Below are 13,283 nucleotides of genomic sequence, written 5' to 3' on the forward strand. Positions count from 1 at the left end.
GTTGTTTTTGTAGTTTATGCTCCACACACGCTTTTCCCCTCTGCTCCCCAGCAGTTTGAAAGGAAGCGGCGTAGGAACTTGTGCGATGTGCTTGTGGGCACACAGCAGCAATGTGACTCATCAATAGACCAGGCTTTGGGAGCTGGTGCCTGTTACAGCGTGAAGCCAGCCTGCTTCTTCACAGAGCTCCAAAAGGCAGCTGGCTATGTCAAAAGGGCAGAGAATAAAGAGCGTAGTGTAAAATGGAGACACAATTAGGCAAAGATAAAAAAAAAAAAAACAAGCCTATAACATTTTTCATCTCTTCACTGAAAGTTCCCTCGGGTGGTGTTTGCTGAAACAAATAGTTCTGCAGCTTGCTGGTATAAAAAATGGCACATGGATTTTGCAATAATGCTGGGTTATTTTTAAACATCTGAATGAACAGTCATAAAACATCCACCTTGGTATGCACCATGTTCATCATGTCTTTATCACTTCGTAGCACTGAGGAAATGGCATTTAAGTGATATTTCTATGAATCTGTTCCCTTTAAACCTTCAAATGTTTCGCCCTCATCCTATGTCCTGTACTAAACACTAGTCAGTGAGGAGGGAGAGGCTAATTCATTGCAAGTCATTAGTCACGAACCTTGATATAGTTTTTTATGTTTCAGAGCATTTTAAAAGGAATCTGGTTTAGTACTGTCTGCATTTTGGAACTGGAAAAATTTAGGCACTTCTTTGAGAAGACCAGTAAATATTTAGTGCCTCCATTTGATTTCATAAAACCACAGAAAAGATGCAAAACTTGGACAACGACACCATTGCTTCTGTTTATCTAGCAGGTGATACTGCAGTTAAGTCCCAGTAATTTGGTTGTCTTTGGTTGTGCAGCTGTGCCTGAAGCTGTGAGTTGCTTTTACATCACTGGAAATCTGTGCTGTTTCCACTCAACAATGGAACTTGGAAGAAATGGAGGGAAGTGTATGTCAGACATTTGAAAACAAATACTGTCCTCTATTTTGACATTGCTTTAAACATTAATATTATTCTGAAATGACCACAAGAGTCAGCAAGATGTAGATTTTGACATTTCTGATTTCACTGTATTCAGAGGTTTTTGCAAATATGCTTACATTACTTGATTTCTCTACATTTCTTTACATTTCTGCAAAGAAGGCAAATTCAGGGAAGTGAGTGCCCTTACTAGGTTCCTAGTTTTTACCTGTGCTACCCACAGCTCTGTTCACTTATCATGGGATGGCAAGGTCAAGTTGTAAGCACATTTTATAGTGTTGCCCAGGGTTATCACCATTTGGTTATCACTCTAGGTCATTTCACTCATAAGGTTTGTCATTTATTATATAACAATACCAAGAAAATAGTCTCTGTAAGCATAAATAAGAATAGTATTAATAATTCACCACACTGCAGAACCCATTGCATATTTTTCCACATTTCCAAGTATTAATTAAAAAAAAACCCCAAACAAACCTGTTTCTGTTCACTTCAAAGGACAAGTGTCAGGCTGCTCTGTTTCTGGACATCCTAGACAGTTTGCCAGACCAGTGTCTTAGTGTGGTTAGTGGTCCTTTGCCTTTGGTACTGACATTCAGTAGAGAAAACCCTTCAAAGTATTCAGAAATATTTTGTTGTAAGCTGTGCTGAGTCCTGGCATTACCATATAATAAAAGGAGTAAGTCAGCTGCTAGGATAAAATATTACTCATGACTAGTTAGTTACCTGATATGACAAATGACAAGGTTTGAAACAGATTAGTCAACTAGTCATCATCTTGGTTTCTCCTTCTGACAATTTTCAGAATGTTTCTGTGATTCTGTGATTATCTAAAATTATATTTGGTTGAGACTGGTAGCCTCAGGATTTTTTTTCTCCTTCTGTTCTTCAGAACATAGATAATTTTCAGTCAGCATTCATGATGGAGGACATATCCTTTGAATAAGCCTATCTATATTTTGTGTACTTCACAGCTTCTACTTCATTTTTATCTTCGTGAAGGGCCAAACCAGAACAGTGAAGGATACCTTTTTTCCACTATTTCTTTGTCACTGGAACTGGAGAAAATTTACATTTACAACATCTGTAATATTCCACTGGTAAGCAACTTAAACCTAGATGCTTTCCCTGGAGAGAGTGAAACGGTGTGACTATACTGTATATTTGTTTACCCTTGTGATTTATCTCCTTTTATAGTCTTCTGTTCCCTCTAGTTCCCTTGAGATAACTTAATGTTACCCATGAAGGAGCATGTCCTAGCACATTTGCTTGTGGGGTGTGACAATGATATGCATCTGAATGATGAGTTCAGTGAAACGGGGCCCAAGGAGTCACTGTAACCCACACACTCTTGGTATTCATTCCAGGTTAAGCTATGTCAGACCTAGGTTGATTAGTTGCCTTCCCAATGAAGGACAGGACGATGCATTCCTGAACTTGTGAATTTTCTGAGGATATTCAAAATGGCCTGCCAAAAGAAATTAAGATCATTCTTCTACAAGAATGAAGTCCTCAAAACCTTTGAAAGGACAGAAACAGTACGTTTTCCTTGGGCAGGTATTTTCCTTTTAATTATCATGTAATTTGTTTAGACAATTTATTAAGGATGTGTTGGAAGGCAAGTTAGAAGTGAAATTATTTTCCTAGTTTAAAAACAGCTTGTTTAACATTTATTCATGCAGGGCTGGGCCTCCAGATGGTATAAATTGGCATAGATCCATTTAATTTCAGTGGATCTGTGCCAATTTCCAGCAGCTGAGAATCTTGTCCAGTAAGTCACTTTTAGTCCCATGACTTTGGTTCAGAGCTAGAAAGATCGAAGGATTCAGCCCCCGGGGTGATGACCAAACATTTTTAACTTTACCAAAATGAAATATTCTTTATCAGAGATCATCACAGAGCTGGGTGAGCACATGCACAATCTACTCAGAACAGAAAAAATGCCCTTTTTTCCCATCTACCTTTCATTACTAGTGATGTTATATCTAAAGGTGTGCTTCACCTTAGCCTTGGAGGTCAACGTGATAAGTTTTATTGTAATAGCAGGGCTCTGTATGGTGAGCCTGAGAGTACAGGGATTGTGAACTGTGCTCCCACTGGCACGTAAATTGGAAGTTACCAGTGGAGTTATGCCACTCAGTCCTTATGTGGATATGGCCCATCCAATAAATTTGCTTTAGAAACTCATCCAGCCATCACAGCAATTGTTACTTCATCATATAATCTATTATTGTACTTAACTTCAGACACTGGTTATGTTGCAGAGATCTGTTATCAAGACAATGGTATTCAGGCCACAAATGTCAGACTCCTCTATGATAAAACTGGGACCCAGCGCAACACTGGCACTTGAAACAAAACTCTGAAAGAGCAGAAAAGACAAAAGACTCAACTGCTTTAGAATAATCAATAAAATAACACTTTGATTTTTGAAATAATGTGTTTCCTCACTAAAACTTACTGCTGTTGAATGTGTGGTGGGTGACCCTGGCTGGCAGCTAAATATCCACCCAGCTGCTCCCTCAGTCTCCCCAAGCAGGATAGGGGGAAGAAAATAGGAAGAAAAGCAAGAAAACTCATGGATCTAAATAAAGACACTGATTCAGGTATTGAAAAACAAAGATGACAAACATTCAAACACTTAAGGAAAGCACCTTCCCACTCCCCTTCCTAGAATTTTCTATTGATATCACCACAGATAACAGTCAGTCCCTTTGGCAAGCAACAGGCAGCACAGGACATTAGGGTCAGGGTGTAGTGGTTTCTTTGTGCCACTCCTTGTTCCTTACTCTTTTCTTCTGTTCTTCCTTCCTTCTTACTCTTTTCCTGTGTTCTGGTGTGGGTCCTCCATGGGCTACAGCCTGCTCATGGAGTTCCTGCTGTGGCACGAGTCCTCCAGGGGCTTCAGTCCCTTCGGGTGACTGTTGTGGGGTCAGCTAGGGCTGACTGGGGCTGGCACAGGGCAGCCTTTTACCTCCTCCCATAGGGGTCGCCCCTGCAGCACTGCCTTCCTCCTCCCCCCCGCTACCAAAATCTTGCCAAAAACGTCCAATACAATCTATAAGATTCCTTCTTAGCTGAGCAGAACACTTACGACAGGTCATTGTGTGGTAGGAATAACACTACACGCTTCATTTATGCACTGCATTAAAAAGTATCTTTAAAGGTATCTTAAGAGACAGGATATGGGGCCACTTCTATCCATGATCTGACTCTGCATGTTATGTTAATTTATTTAATGTCATGTTACCCTACTTTATTTCAGTCTTTCACTGAAGATTATGGGGAGTCCAGAGGTTGTGTAGAACCAAGCAGAGGAACACACAGCTGTCTTTGGAAGTGGAGAAGCATGGTCCCCTCCTGGGACCATGGAGGTGGCAGTGTTCAAACCAAACAGCCCCATGGTAAGGCTATATCAACACATAATTTTAATTTGTTAACATAATGCTGGAATTAAAAAAAAAATTAAAAGCCTTTTGCCATCTTCATCTCCATGACCAAAAATCACCACCATTTCAATAACATTAATCTGCTCGGTTATTAAGCTGTTGAATGACTAGATTTTATTTCTCTCAGCTTATTTTCTACTCCTCTTCTAGCTTTAATAGCTATCTGCTTAATATGAGAGTTGTTCCATTTCATTACTTTCCTCCTGTTTTTTTCCTTGAGGTGGAACTAATGCAATGCAAATTGTGATGCCTGTCTCTGATTTTTCTATTAAGCAACTTAGGATTCTGTACAGCCTGTGTTGTTGACTGCAGAGCTAGAAATATATTTGAATTTATGATGAAATCCTGGAGTTTGCAGTATATCAAGTCTGGTGGATTTTTTTTCAAGCAAGTAATAATATTCAATGATTAATTCAAGTCTTTGATGGAGGCCTTTTCTGCAAAGTATGTTATACACACATTTCAGTTCTTCTGTTCCCACCTGATGCAATTCCATAGCAGCTGCCATATAAAATTTATGACATAGAGCTAAGCACAGTACAAGCTCAGCTGGGCACTAAAGCTGCCACAGTGCAATGTGAACAAGTTCACAGACGCTGTTGAACTGCTGTTTGGAGTTGGTGAAACCAAAAGTAGGAAATGGTTGACTGAGTTGTATCACACCAGAAGCATTGGGAAGGTAAGTATTGGCACATACTGGTGCCTGGAGAGCTAGAGTTACAATAGCAATCAGAGCAATTTCCTCTTCAAGTAAAGAGGAAATAATTTTTGGATTAAGCTCTGCAACGTGAGTGTACGCTCTTCTGAGTACATAGTCTGCGCTGGAGATGCTGCAAATTGCTGCTTTTGAAAGTTATGAATGAGCTATGGTGTGCGTCTCCACTGAGGCTTTGGATGTATTTGTCCCTCACTTTTGCTTTTATTTCACAGTATAAAATTTAAAAGAATTTTCTAGCCTGTTTTGTTCAATGGCCTGATCAGTCATACCAAAGATATGACTCCTTCCACCTTTGTCTTAAAAATAGTGAGTTTCTTTACCCTAGTATTTTGAAAGAGGAGATGTTCTGCAGTCTTACTTTTTTGATGGTTAGGGACTTTATTCCCAAGTGACATTTTCAATATACGCATAGCCAGATTCTCTCCATTTAGAAACCAGTTATTCTTTCCCTGCAGCAAATGCAAGAATATGTTTTCCCTTACGATGTTTCCTACACTTTTTGCAGAAAGCAATGCTCCTCCTAGTCCACTTTTGCTTTAATTCTAATTGCCCAATCTACAGTAGCGCTGGTCTTCCTGATAGCAATGGAAGAGACTGACGTAGTTCTATAGTCACATCTGGGCTGCCTTCTCCTATACTGAGGACCAGCTGACTTCTTTGGTTTTTGCACTGTTTTAATTTTTCTGCTGGCTTAGCCCATCGCAAGACGTGGCAGTTCCTGTCCTTTCCCTACACTCTGTCTGCTGAGAACTTGCTCTGCTAATTGATAATTTTTCTTTTTTTTTCCCTGCAGCCTTTTCCTTATATGTTGCAGAGGAAAGTATTCACCAGTTTAGGCATCTAAACCTCTCCCAAAAGTTGATTTCCTTTCTTGGAATATGGGCATCATCACCTGGATTAAACTTTAACTCCTTTACTAGAATGTTCCCGTCATCCTTACATAGAGGTGCCTGTTGGAAAATTAATAGAAGTCACCATTTTAGGAAAGGGAAACTTGAAGGAGGTTTGGAAATACAGAAGAAATGAAAAGTGTAGAATACAGGAATTTGCAATGCAACAACAAACATTATTCAAGTTACTATTTCCAGGAAGTTATATTTGGCTTTGCAGTAAGGCCTGTAGGAAATCCTACAGAAGTGCTAGACCATGAACATATTTGGTAACCATGTCTGAAAGGAAACCCTCAGGGCAAACCTGACTTGTGAATACTCTGTGACACTGAAGAGAACCTTAAATAACCCTCACAATTCAGGAAATATCAGAGGACACAGAGTTGCATGAATGAATTGGTCGAGTGCATGGAAGGAGGGTGAGCCTGCTTCTTGAATGAGACAATCCACTTCATCAGAAGAGAAATAATGATGACAAAAACGCTAAAGAAAATATATCTATTCTTGTGCTGAATTCAGGAAAAAATTATATATAATCAATATCAATATATACCTTGATTTAAAAGATCTCACTCTTATATGTCAATGACATAATCAAGTTCCAGAGAAACTGATAGAAATTCTGTAAGAACTGAGATGGTCAAACTCAGCATCTTCAAACAGTAACACAGTATGATTCTTTTCTTAGAAGAACATGTGTACAGGCTTTTGTTAAGGTAAATGAATGGGTGGTCTGGGAAAGCTGAATCTGTTTCATCCTGGAGTTGTGTTAGAGATCATTGCATCTTTCTTTGTTGTGAGGATGAAAAGGCTGTGCAATATATGACATTCAAAACTGCGTGAGCAGATAAAACACAAGAGGAAAGGTATCAGCAGACTATTTTCCTATTTGGATTATGTATTTCTTCAATCTCATTTCAACACTTAAGAGATGATCCAGATGCAATCTTTGGCTGAGAAATTCTATATACAGAATGATGTGGAGAGGCTTTCTATTTTGAAGTTGTTTGTTTACTCTTTTTCCTAATGTCCACTACTAGCTATTTTCAGAAGATGTTTGCCAAATTCACTCTTTGCCTGGCCAAGTGCAGCTGTTCTGGTACTGCATTCCCAAAATTCCTTGAGCATGGATGTCTGCAGACTTGGTCTGTGCAAGGAGTTATAATGTCTCCTAGAAGGAGCATTTTCAGCATCTGCAGAAAGTCAGCTCAGCCATGAGTTGCACTGCTTATCAGTCCCAAACAGCAGGATTACATTTTGGTAGTGGAGCTTGCAAGATGGGAATGTGGAAACCCTTGTACAGAGTCCAAACCCAAGACTCAGACAGCTTTTACAGGCCAGTGGGAGGAAATACAAAGCAGTCTAAGGCAAGCTGGAGAAATGCACCTGATGTCTTACACGCTGTATGCAGCACCTCATGACCCAAATCTTCTTTGGCTTACATTACAGGCCTACACTGAGTCCTCTCAGGACTCATTTGTCCTGAAAGGACTTGTAATGCAAGAGTTTTAAACCAGTACAATATACTGTGGCAGCTGGTGTAGGAAGCTGCTTTTGTGTGTGAATGATTAGTTTGACAAGCTCTGACTCATGCTGAAACCACTCAGAATACTTGGAGAAGTAACAGGTTGCTAGCACAAGAAGAGATTTTGAAATTTGCATCTACTTCCCTGTATCTTTGTACTTGTCTAGGATCATTTTTATGAGTCATTGCTGGTTTTACCACTCATGAATACTGTGACTCCCCCCCCCCCCCACTTGATTGTTATGTCAACGATTTGTAATTCAGGTATCACACATATATATATATATATATATGATCAAATTCAACATGTGTTTAAGATAGCTGTTTAAAATACATAACAGAGGCATACTGAGCTACAAAATAACCCCAAACAACAAACTCTAGCATTTTTGCTAACTTGCCACATATTTAATTATTTTAGTGCTGTTTGAGTGGATTTCTGATCCATATTGATTAAAAAACATGTGAGCAAAGTAGGTTAAATCCTTGCTGAAATGTTGTCAAGGCAAAACATATAAGACATTGAATTCTACCAAATTTCACAATGTGTTTTTAACCATATTTGAAGGAGTGGGGTTTTTTTCCCAGCTGAACCACAGGGATGTCAGTGATGCTGTATACCTGACACGGAAGTCAGGCACCAGGTACACCTGACAACAGTGCTCTGACTCTCCAACACAAGTATCTCACTGATATTTCCCTTTAGTTTGGAATAAAGCTGGTTTTAAAAATCTGGCTCTGGTATGAAAATTATCCCATCTGATGCTTGATGTTGAAAGAACATTATCAAGCCCGCCAATCCACACTACGGTGAAAAAATAGAGATTATTTGAGATTCAAAACAATGGAGATAAAACTATGGTTCTTATGTTGATGTTTCCATGACTTTTGACCTGAACAACCGGTGACACCCTGTAAGCAATGCCAGGACAATATTACAGTCCTAATTAAATGCTGCCGTTTTACTTTGAGAGAGTTTTTATATTATTATTTCATTAAAAAAAATTCAGATAGAGGAAATTGTGAGAGGCAGATTATGATTTTAATCATGTAGGGCATATATATTGGTTCCTTAGTATGATCAAGTGACCAACACAACAAACAAAGCATGTTATAGATACTCTGCTTACTGGAGATACTAAAATAGTATTGCAATGCTGCTTCCTTGGCAAGTCTGAAGTGGAGCTATGCTGCTCTACAGAGAAATTTCAAACCCAAATCTTTAAATCTAGAGAGACACCCAGTTTCCATTAAAACAATCCTTGGTTTCAGAGGTCATTAAGCCACCTGAGTACCTCTGAGAATTTGCACCCAACCGACCTATCCAAAGTCACAAAGGAAAGCAAAGGCGAAGCGAGGGCCTCCAACATCACTGTTTTGTGCTCTAAGTAGCACTCACCCTCTTGTTCAGTAACAAGACCATGTCCACTCTTGGGAGTTCAGTCCCAGCATGATGAAGGACTTGACAAGTAAGCTGTTTGATGGAAACAAACAGCTCTTAAATTAAAGACCAGAAATAAGCAAAAAGCAGAGCATAGGGGTAAATGTAAATTCATTTGCAGGGCCAGTAGTCTTGGTGAAAAGTCATGGGCCATTACAGTTTACCCATCTCTTTTTTGAACCTGTTATCTTCTATTATTATCACGCAGAAGAGAGAAGCAATCATTGCCTTTGCTATTTGTTATATCTTTTTTTGCCTCTATCTTTCCTGCCAAAAAAGGAAGAACTGTAGAAGGTAAGTTGTGTCTCATAGGTATGATCGGCCTGGTTTCAGTTTGCAGCCCCTTGTTCTCATTCTGCCTTTCTCTGTTTACAAGTCCTCTATCTGGTATTATCTTCTTGTGAATGTGCTTACACACCAATAAAATCACCTCTCAGTCTACTTGTAGAGAAGCTAAACAAGTAGATCTTGCTGAGACTCATACTGTAAGGCACTTTCCACAGTCCTTGAATAATTTTTGTAGCTCTCCCATCAATGTAATCTACAAATTTTGCCAGGAGCAGTTCTGTATTAGACCTTAGATTATTGTCAGAATGCTGCAGAACATTTTATCTGTCATCCACCTGTATAGGAACATTTATTCAATGACCAGCATTCATCTCCATTCAAGACTGCTTCAGATTTTCCCTCCACTAATCCTTTATCCATTTATCGCCACTTTGTTCGTATTACCATAGAATAATTTAGCTTGGAAGAGATCTCTGGAGATCATCTAATCTAACCCGCACTCAAAACAAGGCCAGCTTTAAAGTTAGAGCCAGCTGTTGTGCAGTGCTGCTCTTTAAAGAGTGTGTTGTGCTAAGTCAAACAGATTATGGTCTACTCTATTTTACCTTCACCAACCAAACAATGCTTCAATGAGGATACAAACTCTGAATTTCCTTCTATACCTATTTTTCTGTGTTTCTAATGACCTGAAACTTGTTTGGCGAAACCTATTCTCCATCATCTAGTGGACTGACATTTATTGTATTTCCCATTAACTGAACCTCATAGCAACAAGTAAACAGGAAGCTATTTGGTGGGAAAATTTGCACTCATTTAGAAACAAAGGAGTTTTTTGCTCTGCATCACTCTTCTCTTGTTTCCCTCCCTTTTCCATGATATTTGTGATTTTTCTATTATTTTCTCAGCATTTCTTTCCCCTTGTAACTCTTAAACTTCTTAGCCTTTGTATTTCATCAGTACTCTCTTTGGAGATCTCAGGAGTGAGCTTACATAAACTGACTGATGCTCACAATGCACAGTCCAGCCACTGGCATTTTAGCTAGATCCATATAACACACACTGGTGTATACTTCACTTGCTGTTTTTGAGAAATTACACTTAGTTTTGGGGGCTAACCAGTGCAGAATCATATTAATGATCAGAGTCCAAGCAATGTCACAAACTGAGATGTGCTGATGAAAATTTTGCTCCATACATCTGGGTGTATTAATTTTTGTGCTCCATCCCACAAACACTGTTTACAGACCTCAGTTTTTTCCTGAATGTGTGTAAACTGAACTTTAGTTTAACAGATCAGTTGACTACTACTGTTGTGACTCACAGCGAAAGAGACTCCGAAAGGGCAGAAATACATGGGAGGGAGCCCCGCAGAGCTACACCTGTGCAAAAACTCAATACATGGTCCTTCATCTACAAACAGCCTGTATTATCTGACTTAAAATAGCTACAATGAGCAAGGTACCACAGAGTGGAAGAAAAGGCATCAGAGGGGTAAGAGGGACCCACAACTCCACAAGGAGACTGCCTGAAATCTTTGGCTATGCCTGTGCTAACAAATTCCATGGGACTAGGGCCTGTTCTCTGGCCAGACCAAGTGGCACCGCATGGCTCACCTCTCTTCAATTCCCTTCTTTTCATCTGGGAACAGTCTGGTCTTGTCACTACTGCCTGGTGGGCACAGAAGCAGTTCCCTAATCCTACATTTCTGTCTGAATAAAATATTAATTAGCAAGCATTGTGTGGTCCCCCTTAGTGGCTAAGGAGACACAAGGTTACCCTGATCCTTATGGTCTTTACCCTCTGCCTTTGGAGCTGGAAATGCCACCTGGTAGCCGTGCTTTCCATCCCACAGATTTGTGATCTGAGGTGTGAACTTCTGTGGCTGTCTAGTTCTTCAGAAATCTTCACTTAGGAGAATGTCCTTTATGGAATGTGTATGAAGGACCCATGAATGTATAAGTGGCTTAATTTATACAAGTACACATGGAAACTACACATCTTATAAAAGGCTTATTTTGCCCTTTCCTGTTCTGTTTCTAGTCTTCAATAAAGCAGACTGATTCCTTTCCACTCACTCTTTTCTAAAAGGCTACTTCCTTTTGAAATCCTCCCCATGTTCTTTCATTCCAGATGATCAGTGAGGAAAAAAAAATAGATAATTGCCCAACTTTCAAGTTAGGCAATTGTAAATATAATTCTCTTCCATAATATTCTTAAATTACATTAAGAGTACTCAGAGAAAAGGATGGAGGTAGATGAGTTTGGAGCAGATGCCAAGAAGAAGAAAAGCTGGAGCTGTTCTTTGATGACCATTGCAGTTCCAACTTTCTTTCCAATCATTGTTGCAAATTTTGGGGGGCGGTGTTTAAGTGCTAGGTCTAAACTGTGCTATTCACTTGATTCAGGGAATACAGAAAAGATTGAGTAGATTCTCATCAGCTGTCACTTCTGCCATTAAGCAACTTGTTTAACATCCCAAAACTTTCCAACAGTGTCAGTAGAGAGTAGTTAGGCTCCATCTTATGTCTTTAACTTGGCAACAGGGTCCAAAATGTTCTTACGGTCTTTTGAACATCCATGGTAAAGAAAAAAGCTTGTCATCATGGTACACCAATGAAAGTAGCTGGTAGATTCTGTGCCTGGTAATGATCAGAAAAAAGAATAATTATACAGCTAAAGGGAAAACAATGCTTGTTGCTCAGAAATGGTAGGCTTTCTCCTTGTGGTTGTATAGCAGAATTTCTATTAGCACAGCACTGTTCGTTACCTCCGAAAGAAGAGCAAGCAAGTTTAGACTTGAATTTCTTTCATTTTATATAGGCCAGAGGCACAGTATTACTGGAAGCTTTTATAATGCTAGATGTGCCACAAGGATGTGAGGCATGAGAAAGGGTGTGTTTTGGAAGACTGTAGCTGAGCTGGGTAAGGGCCACTGGCCAGCTTCCTTTTCACACCAAAAGTGCAGCTGGCTTGTCGTACAGACCTAAGGCCAGCTACAGAGTCAAGCTGCTAATAATATATTATTTTTCTCCTTCAGGCCCCTTTACAGCTTTAATTAAATTGTACTTGCATTTGCAAAGTTTCGCTTCCCAGCATGTGCAGTTTTGTCTGTTCAAATGCTTTTATGCCAGTAGAAAAATTACAGATCTGCCTTACTACACTTGTTAAGGCATGGGCCCAAAGCTCATCTCAGGCAACTACTTGGAGTTTGTGCAAACCCAGCAATAGTTTGCCCAACAGAAAAAGACAGGAAGGACAAAAGATTGGGGAAACGAGACTAAGGTTATGATAATTTCTCTTTCAGTCCAGGTCCACAAAAGAAAGGAATAACAGACCATAAGTGAAAGTATCAATAGGCCATCTATTGCAATACTGTTCAGTCTCTGTGCAATCACCGTCTACCCTACAGAGTTTCTAAAAACTTTGACCTCTGTCAAAATATCTTTATCTCTTATAGAAATGACGCTGAGTTTCCACTTACATGATCATTCAAACCCTGGTCACAGAGTAAGGTGACCAAATTGCTTACCTTTGAATGCACATAGAGCACAATTGGACTACAATGAATTTCAGGAACTGGCAACCAGAGTGTATTTGAGGTGAGTGACCTAGAAACAAGCTTGGTATCTCATTACTGTGAGCCATCCAGTATGATTTACTTAGTGGGACAATTTGTGGCCCATCCTGCTTTCAGAAACTGCCAAAATCTAATAGTTTTTGACACTGACCTCTGAAATGTTTAGCTGACACTTTAAATGAGGAACATGACAAAAATAACAGAGAAAGCTTTAATTATATGGGATTATTCTTAACATGTACTAAATTTTCCATAACCTCAGACTTAGGACTCAGCATTTCTGATTTCAGTAGTTTGCAGTCAGATAATATGATGTCTGTGAGCAGGAGGGATAAATTTAGATCTGGAATGAATGACATACATTGTAATGAGGTGCAGGCAAGGTAAGGGATCATCA

General features: G+C 39.4%; 1 long non-coding RNA gene across 1 annotated transcript; it reads left to right on the plus strand.

Annotated features, from left to right (window-relative positions):
• The first annotated feature begins 2,377 nt into the window (after window positions 1-2,377).
• Window positions 2,378-12,902, plus strand: LOC121657949. Its single transcript, XR_006013799.1, has 3 exons — window positions 2,378-2,555; window positions 4,264-4,402; window positions 12,767-12,902. It is a non-coding gene; the product is annotated as an uncharacterized LOC121657949 (long non-coding RNA).
• Window positions 12,903-13,283: the final 381 nt, after the last annotated feature.

Source organism: Corvus kubaryi, unplaced genomic scaffold (assembly GCF_017639235.1).
Source record: "Corvus kubaryi isolate FWS band 111438036 unplaced genomic scaffold, C.kubaryi_AGA036_p1.0 split1-65, whole genome shotgun sequence".
NCBI classification, from domain to species: Eukaryota; Metazoa; Chordata; class Aves; order Passeriformes; family Corvidae; genus Corvus; species Corvus kubaryi.